This window comes from Chiloscyllium plagiosum, unplaced genomic scaffold (assembly GCF_037043375.1).
Source record: "Chiloscyllium plagiosum isolate Xiang-an unplaced genomic scaffold, Cpla_swu_hap1 HiC_scaffold_14, whole genome shotgun sequence".
Classification (NCBI taxonomy): Eukaryota; Metazoa; Chordata; class Chondrichthyes; order Orectolobiformes; family Hemiscylliidae; genus Chiloscyllium; species Chiloscyllium plagiosum.
Window position 1 is genome coordinate 15,634,749 of NW_028270152.1, and position 17,488 is coordinate 15,652,236.

The 17,488-nt window shown below is 44.1% G+C and overlaps 1 protein-coding gene across 2 annotated transcripts in view; it reads right to left on the reverse strand.

The window, feature by feature from the left end:
- Positions 1-17,488, reverse strand: part of sema3b (sema domain, immunoglobulin domain (Ig), short basic domain, secreted, (semaphorin) 3B) — a 378,357-nt gene that overhangs the window by 342,383 nt on the left and 18,486 nt on the right. The window contains exon 1 of one of the 2 annotated variants that reach the window (XM_087994085.1): positions 3,861-4,023. The exons of the other annotated variant lie outside the window; for it this stretch is intronic. The gene's annotated coding sequence lies outside the window, so the exon portion shown is untranslated. Of the gene's footprint in view, positions 1-3,860; positions 4,024-17,488 lie in introns of those variants that run through there. 2 annotated transcript variants of the gene reach the window in all.

The window sequence follows — 17,488 nt, forward strand, 5'->3', positions numbered from 1 at the left end:
GTATGTCCTTGCTTATTATGATCTGCCTGTACTGCTCTAGCACAACGCTTTTCACTGTGACAATGAATCAACTCAAATCAAATAGAGGGTCTCCCATTAAAGGCGGAGGTAAGGACAAATTTTCTCCCTCAGAAGGTCACTTGTCTGTCAAATTCTCTGCCCCAGAGATCTGTGAATGTGAATATTTGTAAAACGGAGTATACAGATTCTTGATTAACAAGGGGGAAGTGGAGTTGGGGCCACAGTCATAGAGTTATAGAGATTTACAGTACGGAAACAGACCCTTTGGTCCAACTCGTCCATGCTGACCCGATATCCCAACCCAAACTAGTCCGACCTGCCACCCTCCGGCCCATAACACTTCAAACCCTTCCTATTCAAATGCCCATCCAGATGTCATAGACTCATAGAGATGTACAGCACGGAAACAGACCCTTCAGTCCAACTCATCCATGCCGACCAGATATCCCAACCCAATCTAGTCCCACCTGCCAGCATCCGGCCCATATCCCTCCAAACCCTTCCTATTCATATACCCATCCAGAATCCTTTTAAATGTTTCCATTTTACCAGCCTCCACCACTTCCTCTGGCAGCTCATTCCCTCTGTGTGAAAAAGTTGCCCCTTAGATCCCTTTTGTATCTTTCCCCTCTCACCCTAAACCTATGCCCCTCTAGTTCTGGACTCCCCCACCCTAGGGAAGAGACTTTGTCTATTTACCCTATCCATGTCTCTCATACTTTTGTAAACCTCGATAAGGTCACCCCTCAGCCTCCGACACTCCAGGGAAAACAGCCTCAGCCTGTTCAGCCTCTCCCTGTAGCTCAAATCTTCCAACCATGGCAACATCCTTGTAATTTCTGAACCCTTTCAAGTTTCACAACATCCTTCCGATAGGAAGGAGACCAGAATTGCACACAATATTCTAAAAGTGGCCTAACCAATGTCCTGTACAGCCACAACATGATCTCCCAACTCCTGTACTCAATACTGACCAGTAAACGAAAGCATACCAAAAGCCTTCTTCACTATCCTATCTACCTGCGACTCCACTTTCAAGGAGCTATGAACCTGCACTTCAAGGTCTCTTTGTTTAGCAACACTCCCTAGGACCTTACCATTAAGTGTATAAGTCCTGCTAAGGTTTGCTTTCCCAAAATGCAGCACCTCGTATTTATCTGAATTAAACTCCATCTGCCACTTCTCAGCCCATTGGCCCATCTGATCAAGATCCGGCCGTAATCTGAGGTAACCCTCTCCGCTGTCCACTACACCTCCAATTTTGGTGTCATCTGCAAACTTACTAACTGTACCTCTTATGCTCGCATCCAAATCATTTATATAAATGATGAAAAGAAGTGGACCCAGCACCGATCCTTGTGGCACTCCACTGGTTACAAGCCTCCGGTCTGAAAAACAATCCTACTCCACCACCCTCTGTCTTCTACCTTTGAGCCAGTTCTGTATCCAAATGGTTAGTTCTCCCTGTATTCCATGAGATCTAACCTTGCTAATCAATCTCCCATGGGGAACCTTGTTGAACGCCTTACTGAAGTCCATACAGATCACATCTACCGCTCTGCCCTCATCAATCCTCTTTGTTACTTCTACAAAACTCAATCAAGTTTGTGAGACATGATTTCCCACGCACAAAGCCATGTTGACTATCCCTAATCAGTCCTTGCCTTTCCAAATACATGTACATCCTGTCCCTCGGGATTCCCTCCAACAACTTGCCCACCACCGACGTCAGGCTCACTGGTCTATAGTTCCCTGACTTGTCTTTACCACCCTTCTTAAACAGTGGCACCACGTTAGCCAACCTCCAGTCTTCCAGCACCTCACTTGTGACTATCAATGATACAAATATCTCAGCAAGAGGCCCAGCCATCACTTCCCTAGCTTCCCACAGAGGTCTAGGGTACATCAAAGAAGTCTCAGAAATGACAGCCAGACTACTAAGATCCCTTGGAATCCTAGTAGCACACAAACCCACCAACAATCTCAAACAAAAACTATCAAACTTAAAAGACCCAGTACAACCCATGCATAAAACCAACGTCTTCTACAAAATTCCATGCAAGGACTGCCACAAACACTACGTAGGACAAACAGGAAGAAAGTTAGCCACCAGGATACACGAATACCAGCTAGCTACAAAAAGACACGACCCTCCCTCCCTCGTAGCCCTACACGTGGATGAAAAAAAGCACCATCTCGACTGGGACAACACACCTATCCTGGGACAGGCTAAGCAAATACATGCCAGAGAATTCCTAGAGGCCTGGCACTCCAACCACAATGCCATAAACAAACACATAGATCTAGATACCATCTATCAACCCCTCAGAAAATGAACAGGAAATGACATCATCACAAATCCCAGGAACCCCATCCAGGACAAACACATAAGTAGAAAGCAGGAGACAACAGCTTCGCTTCACTTGGAGGTCGCCACTGATGATGTTACCTAGCCAGGTAATGAAACGTCTGGATAACAAACCTACAGCTCAGCGAGCAAACCTACACCCTAAACCCTTAACACTATGGCAGTCCTAGTCTATGATTGGAAAGTTGAAATCCCCTACCATAACCAACCTATTATTCTTACAGATAACTGAGATTTCCTTACAAATCTGTTTCTCAATTTCCTTCTGACTATAGGGGGTCTATAATACAATGGGGAGAAAGTGAGGGCTGCAGATGCTGGAGATCAGAGCTGAAAATGTGTTGCTGGAAAAGCGCAGCAGGTCAGGCAGCATCCAAGGAACAGGAGAATCGGGCATAAGCCCGAAACGTCGATTCTCCTGTTCATTGGATGCTGCCTGACCTGCTGCGCTTTTCCAGCAACACATTTTCAGTCTATAATACAATCCCAATAAGGTGATCACCCCTTTCTTATTTCTCAGTTCAACCAAATAATTTCCCTGGATGTATTTCCAGGGATATCCTCCCTTAGTTCAGCTGTAATGCTATCCCCTATCCAAAACGCCACTCCCCCTCCTCTTTTGCCTCCCTTTCTGTCCTCCCTGCAGCATTTGTATTCACCAGGTCAGCTGTGATCAGATTGGATATAACAGCAGGACTGAATGGCTCACTCTGGTTCCTCACTCATATGCTCCAATGTAAATTCAATCTTACCATCTGAGAGTTTATTGCTCTTATTGTTTTCTCTTGAAATATTCCCTGAGGATACACCTAAGGCCAGCTGTTTTTATTTCCTTTCCATTACTTGTATTGGCTGCATGTGTTAGGGGCATCGAGACAGTTTCGTAGAGACTGGTAGAAAGCCTGCATCCTCATAGAGCTACATCCATCACTCTGAAGGGTAATTACCTATTTCATGCCAAGAAACAGGCTGTAGTCAGCTATGACTCAGCAATCACAGGGGGATCCAGTTTGCCAGCAAACCCAATAGCACCCCCTCCCTCACAGCGTCCCCAACAGGCTTGACCCACCACACTTCCCCAATCTGGCGTTCACAAAGTTCAAATAAAATTTCTCTATTCCTCCATTTATAGCAGGGAGTGGCTGTCTCTCTACTACTATTTCAATCACTTCTAGTTAGTGTGCAACTATCTCCTCCCTGGAGCAATATATTCTTTTACAAGTTAGTTGCAATTTGCAAATGAGTCTTATATTAACCCCGTGCTCTTCTGTAAACCTCTGACAGCAGTTATTCCACTCATTGGCCACAATCTAACAGCAGAATTTCAATCACATTTAATCACAAGATGCACACTACCAGTTCTCTCCCACACAGCTGCCTTCAAGCGATTTGGAAGCAGCAAAGATATAGCCTTGACTATATTAAACCCACACGAAAGAAAAAGAAAAGATCTAATGTTTTAAGTACGTACTTATTGGTAAGTCGGGGCAGCAGGTGATGCTGAGTCCATTGCTCTTCAGTGAATGGTTATTTCTCGGCAAGGAGGATGGAGAGATATGGACTGGGATGCGACACCCGGGGGAGAGGCTGTCGGTCGTCTGCAGTCTCTGTGTGGCACCGAGGCTGCACTGTCAAATAGGCACAGGCCAGCCAGAATTGTGAAATCCCCAGCTCTCCCAACTGCAAGGCAAACTCTGCCTTCTCTATCAGCAAAGTCAATTGTCCCACCCAGCAGCAGGCACAACCCTTGTCACGGGGTTCCTTTTTAACTCTTTGCACACCAAACACATCTCCATTTTCTCCATAACCTGTTATGCCAACAGGCTATGACTTCACCTTAAATAAGTACTGCAAGTGGGAATGGTTGACCCTTGGCCTAATCCATGAGTTATGAGTACTAAAAAAAAAATGAGCTGAATTAATTCACATAAACTGAAAGAAAACTCAACTCTCACCCTGAGCATCTAACCAATGGGTAACAGCTTTAGTTCTTTTTCCATTGGATTTTTTTTTGTTTAGGTTTGATTTATTATTGTCACATGTACCTAGGTACAGTGGAAAGTTTAGTTTTGCATGCAGTACTGGCAGATCATGGGTCATAGAACAGAGCAAGTCAGAACATGCACTTCGGCAGACAAATGGCATGTTGCCCTTTGTTACAAAGGGGCTGGAGAATAACAGTAAGAAGGTCTTCTTCATGTACTTATTATACCGGGACAAAGTAAGGACTGCAGATGCTGGAGGGTCACAGTTGATAAAGCATGGCGCTGGAAAAGCACAGCAGGTTGAGCAGCATCCAAGGAGCAGGAGAATCGATGTTTCAGGCAAGAGCCCTTCATCAGGAATGTGGGGGTGTGGAGAAGGGGAATGAGAAATAAATAGGAGGGTGGGAGTGGGGCTGGGGGAAGGTAGCTGGGATGGCGATAGATGGATGCATTTGGGGGGTGATTGTGATAGGTCAGTGGGGAGGGTGGAGCAGATAGGTGGGAAGGAAGATGGACAGGTAGGACAGGTCAAGAGGATGGTGCTGTGTTGGAGGGTTAGATCTGGGATGAGGTGGGGGGGAAGGGGAATTTGGAAACTGGTAAAGTCGATGTTGATCCCTTGTGGTTGGAGGGTCTCGAGACAGAAGATGAGGCGTTCTTCCTCCAGGTGTTGGATGGCTTAGATTTCAAAGTGGAGGAGGCCCAGAACTTGCACGTCCCTGGTGGAGTAGGAGGGGGAGTTGAAGTGGTCATTTAGTGTACAGCCAAGCCTTTGGTGAGACTATATTAGGTATAGATGGTTTGGTCTCTGTGCCTGAGGAAGGATGCACATACCCGAGAAGGAGTGCGATGAATGATCACTGGATTAATTCCAGGGATGATATGAAGCGAATTCAACAGAAGGGGCCAACATGCTCAACAGTTTAGAAAAATGGGAGGTAATTGGTTTGAGTTACTGATTCTGCCAACCATTTGGTTTCAGCACTGGGTGCCCGTTCTGAACCTTTGAGTCATAGAGTCATACAGCACAGAAACAGACCCTTCGGCCCAATCAGATACACCAACTATAATCCCAAACTAAACTAGTCCCATCTGCCTGCATTTGGCCCATATCCCTGCAAACCTTTCCTATTCATATATCTATCCAAATGTATTTTGAACATTGTAACTGTACCTGGATCCACCACTTCCTCAGAAAGTTTATTCCACACAAAAACCACCCTCTGTTTAAGAAATTTGTCCCTTAAGTCTTCTTTAGATCTCTCTCCTCTCATCTTAAAAATCTCTCCCTAATCTTGGAATTCCCCCTTCCCAGGGAAAAGACAACTACCATTAACTCTATCTATACCCCTCATTATTTTATATGCTTCTATAAGGTCACCTCTCAACCTCCATTGCTACATTGAGAAAGATTTTGGGCTATTCTATGTCACTACTTGAACTTACTTTTAGTCTGCTGCATCTCTGTCTTTATCTTACGTAACTGAGACTCTCAGAAGATCCAATAAAGAATTATATTTACATATTAATGTACATAATACTGATTACAGTTTCCGAGTGAAGTTCCTCACTTCTCTCGTATCAGAGTCTTGAGCTTTGACATCATCATGAGGTGCAATATCATTAACCTATTTGGTTCTGTTCTACAGCAGCGATCACACTGAAACGTAAAATTCGAAGATAGCTTGGCCACTCAGGTAGATACTGAGTGGTTATTTCCTCTGGCAAATATATGTGGGCTGGATACTTGCATCAGGCTGGGATTTATAAAGTGTAGACTTTAGTTCATTCCTTTGATAAATATTGCCCATTTGGATTTTGAACCTTTCCAGTTAAATGAGTAAGCACAATACGTGAAGTTGCAATGCAAAAGCAGTCGAGGGCAAAACATTCCATGATTTCATGAAGGAGTTAGAAGCCCACTTGGGCTAAAGGGATCCAAGGATGTGAAGTAAAAGTGGGATGGGGGCTTTTGGACTGGATGATCAGTCATGGTAAAACTGAATGGCAGAGCAGGCTCAAAGGGCCGAATGGCCTACTCCAGCTCCTAGTTTCTCTGCTTCGTTGTTTGGGTCCCATCTAAGCACTGTAAGATTGATAGGATTTGATCTGATGGGTAGGTTTTTCTCCCTTGTAACTTTAAAAAAAAGGACTATGGTTTAAACCAGTCCTAAAGGAAGCCTTAATGCACAGGTTCGAACAAGAATTCATCTCTACGCAGGATCTCCAACCAACCCACTAACATTAAGAGGAGTTAGTGAACCAGTTTGGGCAAGGAAGCAGATTTGTTGTTACTTTGATAGCCTTGGCAAGACGAATGAGTGGGTTATTCAAACTCTCTTACATCACAGGGTTTTGTAACTCTATAAGCCAAATCTCTTCAGCAGTATCATCAGTTCTATCTACATTGTGATGCCTTGCAGCATTCCATATGTTCTCATGACTTTTACCATTACAGATCCACAGCTATGTGGATGACTCCCATCTGCACTCTGTAATGGCCTAGCAAGCCACTCAATTCAAGGGTAATTGGGGAAGTACAATAAATGTTGCCCTTACCAGTAATATCCAGATCCCATCAGCACCTTTATTGGTTAGTGCATTGAGTAAAGGAGTTGGGATGTCATGTTGCGAGGGGAATATTTAAAACGAACCTGAAAAGCAACATTTTCACGCATTTACCTTGTAGTAGGAAGTGGTGGAGGCTGGTACAATTACAACAATTAAATGGTACATAAAAAGGGTTTAGAGGGATGTGGGACATATGCTGGCAAACAGGGCTAGATTAATTTCAAATATCTGGTCAGCATCTGGTCCGTACTATACATCTCTATGATCCTATGAATAAAAAAAAATTCTAGCATTCACATGTACAATGGGAACTGTGAATGTAAATAGGCCTCATCAAAATTGTACCTGACCCCTAGCTCAATGAGTTGTCCTGTTGCCGCTGAGTCAAAAGATCATAGTTCCAGCACCCACAAAACAGACATGAGCACAAACTTCAGGCTGAATCTTCAGTATAATATGGAGGCTTTCCCATACTGGTGAAGGTGTTTCTTTGATGAGATGTTAATCATAGGTGCATGTGAAGAGGAACATAGGAACATGGAATTAAGGGCATGACACTAAAGAGAGTCCAGAAGTGATTTACAAGAATGCTTCTAGGTATGGGAAATTACAGTTATGAGGATAAGTTGAAAAAGGCTTAGAGAACATCTGATAAGGGTTTCTGGAATCATGAACAGGCTGGATAGGGAGAAAGTGGCTTTGGAGCGAGTACAATGTAGGTTTATAAAAATGATACTTGGACTTCAGGGTTCAGGTTGTGAGGCAAGGTTATGCAAATTAGGTATATTTTCATTGGCATTTAGAAGGTTGGTGGGGAGATCTGATCAAAATCTTCAAGAGATTAACAGGAAAGGTCAGGATAGATAAAGATAAGCTTTTCCCACTGGTTCAATATTCTAGAACCAGGGGAGATAGTCTGAGAATTAGAACTAAACAGTTCAGGAGAGATGTTAGAAACACAAATGGTGGTAGAGGTTTGGATCTCTCTTCCACAAGTGACCATGGATGCTGGATCAGTTGTTAATTTTCAATCTGAGTTTGATAAATTTTTGTTAAGCAAAAGGTATTAAAGGAGGTGGGTGAAATGCAGGTATATGGAATTGGGCCACAGATCAACAATGATCTCTTTAAATGGCAGAACAGGCTCAAGGGGCTGAATGGCCTACTGCTATTCCTATCATTTTCTGATTGATGATAGTAAATTTACCCAAGGCATCTCAGATGGTTCCAGTGGACACAATCACAAGATATATCATGTTGACAGAGGACTGAGCCAAATATATACCAATTTAGTCAGGTGACCAAATACTTGACCAAAGAGTTAGGTCTCAAGACGTTTTGTAAAGAAACAGAGAGTTGGAGAGACAGACAGGTTAGAAAGAAAATTGCCGAGCTTAAGTTCCAGGCAGCTGAAGGCTTGGCTGTCAGTGGTAAGATAAAGGACACAGAGGGTGGTACGGGTATGGAATGAGCTGCCAGAGGAAGTGGTGGAGGCTGGTACAATTACAACATCTGAAAAGAATTTGGATGGGTATATGAATAGGAAGGGTTTACAGAGGGCCAGGTGCTTGCAAATGGGACTAGATTGGGTTGGGATATCTGGTCAGACTGGATGTGTTGGACCTAAGGGTCTGTTTCCGTGCTGTACATCTCAATGACTCAATGACTCTATGACTTGAAGGAGTGCAGCATTCTCAGAAGAATGCAGGATAGAGAAGATGACAGAAATCTGAAGGGACTCAATCAGAAGGATAAGAATTTTAAAATTGATGACTCAAAATTAAGAGATAATATGTGGCTATGTGAGTGACAGGAAATTACATCTCTGGACAATAGTCCAAATCTTTCCTGGCCTCTGACAGTCTTTAACCTGACTGTGACCCCAAGATGAAGTGAAGTCCAAAACATAAGGATATTTGGGAGGAAAAATATGTAGTCAATTGGAGTTAATTTGGTGCAATACTCACTCATTCTGCTTCAGCCATTGCCCTGATTTCCCACATTGTCCCACAATGCTGACGTTCTCCTGCCATAGAAGCCAGTGCACTGAGAAGTCAGGAATGTTCCCATGAGGTCCCCAAGCTTGCATTCCCAAAGTATATTCCAGACAAAAATGTTTCTGGACCCAAAGACAAAATCATAAAATCCACCTTATGGCCAGTTTACAAACTTTCACTCCAGTTCCTAATGTTTCCCTCCCCCCATTTTGGACATTTTCTTTCTTTCTGTTTTATTTTTAAACGGTATCTCTGAGGATAACATTCCATCATGAAGCAAAATCAAAGAGGAGGCGATTACTATTATCGTGTGAATGTTGTCTGTACAGACTACAAGCCTCTTTGATCGTCAGGAAGCAAAATGAGGCCTGTAGGCCATAGCCTGTGGGTCGGAACACATATGGCACTTGGCTGGATGTGCCCTTTGAATCACAACCTCCTCAAGTCAACAGTAACGCTATCTGAGTGGTTCTACTTCATAGAACAGTGTGTGTCAAGCTGGGTGGGGAGGAGAAAGCTGAGTCCTTTTCTTCGAACACCGTGAACTCTACCTACTCCTTGCTGTTCCAATGTCAACATTCTGTGACTGAGTCTTGAATTTTAGCCAGCTGACTGGTCCAAAACCTTCCTGGCAAATGTCCCAGGAGTACAAATTTGAAAGGCCTTTACAATTTATGTTGTCAGATGCTGCCTAATCTTTCATGATTTACAGGGCACCGCACGCCAGTCCATGAGAGTTTGAGCCCAAATCTTTCCGCTAAATTATTATTGTTCTCCGTGTTTGTGGCATCAGTGTCAAACTCTCTCTACCCTATCCCACAGGGAGCTGTTTCACTCACTGTATCCTGAACTATGCCTTGAATCCAAGTTACCCTTGTCGTCTTCTCTCTGCTTTAGCCTACCCCTGCTCTTACCGTAAGTCAAATAACCCACCTCCTTATAGTCCTCAAATTCATTGACCATGGAAGAGAGATCAGCATCTCATTCATAAAACATCAATGAAACCTGAGGCCCAGTTTCTAGTAGGGTTCAGCCCTCTGTACTGGAGTTTGAGCTGCCTGCACAGTTCTTGAGTCTACAGATGAAACTGAATTCTATTCTGCTCTGTTAATCCTGATGCAGAATGACAATATAACTGTATTCATATTCCCTCCATTCACCCTTCAGTTAGAATACTTTACAGCCAGAAACAGCATGTGAGAGGTCTACGTTACTCCATTACTATTTAAATACTCATTAACAGCATCTCATAAGCAACGGTCCAAAATGTTCCCAATTACAGATTTGCCAGTCTGTAATTATCCAGATCGAGCTTCACTATTTTAAATGTTTAACTGATAGAGACAAACATCCAGTCTTCAGTCTCTCTCTCTCACACACACACACACAGTCACACACACTCTCTCTCTCACACACACACACAGTCACACACTCTCTCTCTCTCACACACACACACACAGTCACACACACTCTCTCTCTCACACACTCACGCATACACACACATAGACACACACACACTCACACAAAACGTACACACTTTCTCTCACACACACACAGACGCACACATGAGCACACACCACGCACACTCTCACACTCACACATACTACCACACAAACACACACACTACACAGTACACACACACGGACACTCTTACACACACACGACCACAGACACAGAAACACAGAACACATACCTGGAGCTGTGAAAATAGCAAGAAGGGCATTTTTAATACACGCTCAAAGATGTGCAGGTTAATTAGATTGGCCATGCTAAATTGATAAAGCACAACAGGTGTGTGTGAGAGTAAGTGTGTGTGTGTGTGTGTGTGTATATATATCTGTGTTTGTGTCTGTATGTGTGTGTGTCTATGCATCTGTATGAGTCTGTGTGTTTGTGTCTCTATGCAAGTCTGTCTGTATTTGTGTCTATTTGTCTCTATATGTGTGTGTGTGTGTTTGTATGTATGTGTGTGTGAGCGAGTGTGTGTGTCTGTGTGCATGTGCGTGTGCCCGTGTGCATCTGTGTTTGTGTCTGTTTGTCTCCATTTGTGCGTGTGTGTGAGAGAGAGAGTGTGTGTGATTGTGTTCTGTATGTGTGTGTCTGTGTCTGTGTCTCTATATGTGTCTGTGTTTGTGTGTGTATGAGAAATTACATCCAAATTATGTCTGTGCGTGTTGTCTGTGTGCGTGCATCTGTATTTGTGTCTGAATGTGTGTGTCTATGTGTCTGTATGTGTGTGTGTGTCTATGTGTCTGTACGTGTGTGCATGTCTGTATGTGTGTGTGTGTCTATGTGTCTATGTGTGTGTATATGTGAGTCTATGTGTCTCTATGTGTGTGTGTGTGTGTCTATGCAAGTCTGTCTGTACTTGTGTCTGTTTGTCTGGATGTGTGTGTGAGAGAGAGAGAATGTGTGTGAGTGTGTCTGTATTTGCATCTGTGTGCATCTGCATGTGAGTGTGCCTGTGTGCGCATCTGTGTTTGTGTGTCTGTGTGTGCATGGGCGTGTCTATATGTGTCTATGCGAGAATCTCTGTGTTTGTGTCTGTTTGTCTCCATTTGTGCGAGAGAGAGAGTGTGTGTGTCTGTATCTATGTGTGCACGACTGTGTCTGCGTCTGTGTGTGTGAGTGAGAGATGATGTCCATCTCAGCAGGACACCCACCCCAACAAATATCATTTGCACAGGAACAAGGAACAAAAGAGTGCCCAGCCCCTCAAGCCTGCCATGGATTGGCCTGCTTTGTGGACACATGCGTAGTTGCTGTCAAGATCAACCACAACCTCCAACTAGGGTCTAGATTTAAGCTGATCCCAGTCAGCAATGAGTTGGAATAGTTGCATTGACCCAAGCGTGCATGAAGGACCATTTGAAAGGAAGGCCCCAGTTCGGCAGCATTGAGCCCTTCCGTCAGACTGCACCACCAATCATGGCATCGGAAATGGACTTCCAATCTCCTGTTGGTTAACACTGCCAATGGTGCAAAATTGAATTTGCATAGAATAGGGGCAGATCACTCAGAGGTTGTGCAGAATGGGAAAGAATCACTACAGGCTGTGTCCAACAGGATCATGACAAACTATCAGGAAACCCTGTTATAGTGACACCACCCTTGCAATATTGATTGGTTTTCACTTTTTCATGACCCTAGTTTGTGTTGAACCTTAACCAACCGGCTTTTTTTATTCCCTTAGCATTATGTAAGCTCACTGTTCTATCTTCTCAGTTAAACGCCAGTACGCACAAGTTCCTCATTATCACCGAAAATGGACAACTTTCTGGAATTTCCTCCATAAGGGCATTGTGGGTCAACCCAAAGAAGCTGGATGGGCAGTTGTTCAAGAAGGCAGCTCACCACCATCTTTTCAAGGGCAACTAGGGACAGGCAATAAATGCTGGGCCCAGCCAGGGATGCCCACATCCCACATAGTAAATGAGAAAACACAGTTGGTGTGTAAGAGGAAACAACACAAGACTTGAAGGATGAAGCGAATTAATCCACCAGGAAATTTCAGTGACTCTCAAAGAAATGGCACTGGGTCAACTGGGAAGCAAAGACACTGGATCTGCAGGAAGTTGGAATACCACAGCCAATTTGCAGAAAATACATTTCATTAGTTGAAAGATTAGGGTTCAAGAGGAAAGTTATTAGACCAAAAATTTTAACCCCTCAACCTTCCCATCTCTCAGATATATACCAGACCTGTTGAATGCTCCCAGCAATTTCTATTTCATTTTACTCATTGTAGACCTGCTCATCCATTGCTTCATTGAGTCAGTGTCTTCAGATTAGCTAAGAAGCTAAATTGCAAAGTGTTATATATGAAGGGCAACACCTTCAGCAGAAGCATTCTGAAAAACAGACAAAAAAGGGTTTGCTGCAGACTCCTCCATTTTAAGCCAAATACACCAAATTCGTATCCTAGTTGTGACCAAATTGCCCCAAAGGTCTCACCCTACCTATGACTTTCCCTGGCCCTGAAAGACTCCAAGAATTCCATTTCCCTCCAATTCCACTGTATCCTACTTCCCTGCACTTCCAGAGTCAATCCCTTGGAGGCTGTATCTTCAGCTCGCTTGCTCCAAATGTCTGTAATTCCTCACCGAAACCTCTCCACCCCTTCTCTCCCCCTTTAATCCTCCTTTCCAAACATAACACAAGAACCAAAGATTTTGGTCATCACATATTTGCAGGGAGGTGATGGCTTAGTGGCATTATTGCCAGACTGTTTATCCAGACCCAGGTAATGTTCAGGGGACCCAGATTCGAATTCTACCATGGGAGATGGTGGAATTTGAACTCAATAAAAAAAAATAACCTGGAATTAAGAGTCTAAATGATGACCATGAACCTATTGCTGATTGTCATAAAAACCCATGTGTGTCACTAAATGATTTTAGGCATGGAAATCTGCCATCCTTACCTGGCCTGGCCTACATATGATACCAGATCCACAGCAATGTGGTTGACTCTCGACCACCCACTGGGAAATTAGGGATGAGCAATAAATACTGGGCCTAGCCACATCCTGTGAATGAACAAAGAAAAATATCCTATTAGCTCCTCATGTCTCTTGTTGTCATATTCCAGGAGAAAGTGAGGACTACAGATATTGAAGATTAGAGTTGAGAGAGTGGTGCTGGAAAGCACAGCAGGCCAGGTAGCATCCAAGAAGCAGGAGAATCGACTTTTCGGGCATAAGCCAATTCCTCCATTCCTGATGAAGGGCTGATGCCCGAAACGTCAATTCTCCTGATCCTTGGATGCTGCATGACGTGCTGTGCTTTTCCAGCACCACACCCTTGTTGTCATATTCTCTCCGATAATGCTCCTATGAAGTATCTCGAGGCATTTTACCACATCAAAGGTACTTTATAAATACATATGGAGGGGTGACCTTATAGAGGTTTATTAAATCATGAGGATGAATAACCAAGATTGTTTTCCTAGGGTAGGGGAATCCAAAACCAGACAGCATAGGTTTAAAGTGAGAGGCAACTTTTTCACACAGAGGGTGGTGTGTATTGGGAATGAGCTGCTAGAAGAATTTGTAGAAGCAGGTACAATTACAAGATTTAAAAGACATTTGGACAGGAAAGGGTTAGAGGGATATGGACCAAATGCCGATAGATGGGACTAGTTCAGTTTAGGAAACCTGGTGAGGATTTTGGCCAAAGGGTCTGTTTCCATGCTGTATGACTCTCTGTTCTTTGTCAATGCTTTGGATCCATATGAGGGGCTTGTATGCAGTAAATAACTAAAAAGAAACACTTTTCAGTGGCAGGAGAATGAACAATCAGAGAAGACCAACTTAAAAACCACCAGGGTGGCATGGTAGCTCAGTGGTTAGCACTACTACCTCACAGAACCAGGAAACCCAGGATCGATTCCAGCATTGGGTGACTGACTGTGGAGTTTGCACGTTCTCCCTGTGTCTGTGTGGATTTCCTCCGGGTGCTCCAGTTTCCTCTCACAATCCAAAAATGTACAAGTTAGGTGGATTGGCCAAACTAAATTGCCTGTAGTGTTCAGGGATGTGTAGGTTAGGTGCAGTAGCCAGGGGATAGGAACGGGGTGGGTTACTCTTTAGACGGTCGATGTGGACTTGTTGGGCCAAATGGCCTGTTTTCACATTGTAGGGATTCTAAAGATAACTGTCAGAGGGGAGATAAGGACAAGTTGACACGGTAAGATCTAGAACAAAATTCAAACAGAAACTGAGTAACTACTTGTAAAACCATCAGGATAAAGTGGGGCTATCAGTTCACTTTTACTTAAAGCTGGCATAATGTTCATCTTCCTGCTAGAAAGTTCAATGGCTCAATGTTCACTTCTTCATATGTAACCTTCCCAGATGCAGGTCCTTGACTCATTGTCTGCTGTTCCTGCATCCTTTTTTCACTTACTTTTAAATTCATTTATGGAATGAGGGCATTGCTGGCTAGGCCAGTATTTATTGCCCATCCCTGATTGCCCAGAGGGCAGTTAAGTGTCAACCACTTTGCTGTGAGTCTGGAGTCACATGTAGGCCAGACCAGGTAAGGAAGCAGTTTCCTTTCCTAAAGGGCATGAATGAACCAAGAATGAACTGGATGGTCATTAGTAGACTCTTCATTCCAGAGTTTTATTGGATTCCAATTCCATTATTTGCTGTGGCAGGATTTAAACCTTGATTCCCTGAAACATTTCCTGGGTCTCTGGATTAACAGTCTGGTGGTAGTACAACTAGACCCGTTCCTTCTGCTGGGTTTTTTTGTCAGGGGGTGTTTTACCATTGTCTTCCACTGTCAAGGGGAACACGGCACGGAGGAAGGTCCCAAATCCATCTCGGCTGGAACAGGAATGCTATGTTCTTCCAAACAGTAAGTGCTAGCCACCTAACCAACTGGTGTGACCACAACAACCCCACCATCTAGAAATCAACATTGATTTCTATTAAGAGAAAGAGAAATCTGAGTAGTTGGGAATACCAACATAGAGCCTGGAGAAATAAATGAAATGTTTTGATACCGATAGCTAGCTGCAATTGTAGCTCACAAACAAGTCCATTGACTGAAGTCTCTCCCACCTACGCAAGACGCCACTGTGTGAGCTCAATCAGAGACCTGTCCTCACTTAGTTTAGTCTGACGTTGCTCTAAATTTTTTGTACTTGTGAATTGTTTCCATGTTTTATCACTTAGCCTGTAAACCTGCTGCTTTCTTCAGCATTCCTGCTTTGAGGTCAAAATTCCTGCATAAGTGGTTTGGGAGCAGGGAGAGCACTGACTGGCACCTATTACCAAATAAAACAAGCAAATACCAAGAGTCATGAGGAGCAGTTACAGTACTGTCAAGGGGAGACCTGTCAGATACAGTGAGATGCCCACACTTGTACAGTAAAAGCAGCAAGTTACAAATTATCCACCGACTCTCAGCGAGTGCCACTCTGCTCTTGGAGAACATAAAAACAAGGAACAAGAGTAGGCCGCTCGGCCCTTTCAATCTGTTCCGTCATTCAATAAGATCTGATTTTAACCTCAATTCTACATCACTGCATATCCTCCAGTAATGTTTCATCCCCATGGTCATTAAGAATCTATCTCCCTCTGCCTTAAAAATATTTAAATATCCTGCATCCACTGCCTTTTGAGGGAGAGAATTCCAAAGACAACCCTCTTTGGAAAAAAATGTTTCCTCATGTCAGTTTTAAATGGGCGCTGTCTTATTTTTAAGCTATGACCCTAGTTCCAGATTCTCCCATAAGAACATAATAACTTGGAGCAGGAGTAGGCCATCTAGCCCCTCGAGCCCGCTCCACCATTCAATAAGATCGTGGCTGATCTTTTCATGAATTCAGCTACACTTACCCACCCTCTCACCTTCACCCTTAATTTCTTTACTGCTCAAAAATCTATCTTTGCCTTAAAACCACTCAATGAGGAAGCCTCAACTGCTTCACTGGACAGAGGGTTCCAGAGATTCTCAACTCTTTGGGTGAAGAGGTTCCTCCTCAACTCAGTCCTAAATCTAATCCACCTTATTTGGAGGCGATGCCCCCTAGTTCTAGTTTCACCTACTAGTGAAACAATCTCCCTGCTTCTATAGAACATAAAACATAGAACAGTGCAGCACTGTACTGCTCCTTCGGCCCACGATGTTGTGCAAAGCATTTATCTTAATCTAAGATCATGGATTAGTGGTGCTGGAAGAGCACAGCAGTTCAGGCAGCATCCGAGGAGCAGTAAAATCGACGTTTCGGGCAAAAGCCCTTCATCAGGAATACAGGCAGAGAGCCTGAAGGGTGGAGAGATAAGTGAGAGGAGGGTGGGGGTGGGGAGAAAGTAGCATAGAGTACAATAGGTGAGTGGGGGAGGGGATGAAGGTGATAGGTCGGGGGCGGGGGGAGGGTGGAGTGGATAGATGGAAAAGAAGACAGGCAGGTAGGACAAGTCATGGGGACAGTGCTGAGCTGGAAGTTTGGAACTAGGGTGAGGTGGGGGAAGGGGAAATGAGGAAAGTGTTGAAGTCGACATTGATGCCCTGGGGTTGAAGTGTTCTGAGGCGGAAGATGAGGCGTTCTTCCTCCAGGCGTCTGGTGGTGAGGGAGCGGCGGTGAAGGAGGCCCAGGACCTCCATGTCCTCGGCAGAGTGGGAGGGGGAGTTGAAATGTTGGGCCACAGGGTGGTGTGGTTGATTGGTGCAGGTGTGCTGGAGATGTTCCCTAAAGCGCTCTGACATCTCCCCTAAACCTTCCCCCAACACCTAAAAATTATGACCCCTCATGACAGCCATTTCTGCCCTGGGGAAAAGTCTCTGGCTATCTACTCTATACCTCTATCAAGTCACCTCTCTTCCTTCTTCTCTCCACTGTGAAAAGCCTGAGCTCACTCAACCTCTCTTCATAAGACAAACCCTACAATCCAGGCAGCATCCTGGTAAATCTCCTCGGCACCCTCCCTAAAGCATCCACATCCTATAAACAGGTGACCAGAACTGGACACAGTATCCCAAATGTGGTCTAACCAGGATTTTATCGAGCTGCAGCAAAAACCTCGTTGCTCTTAA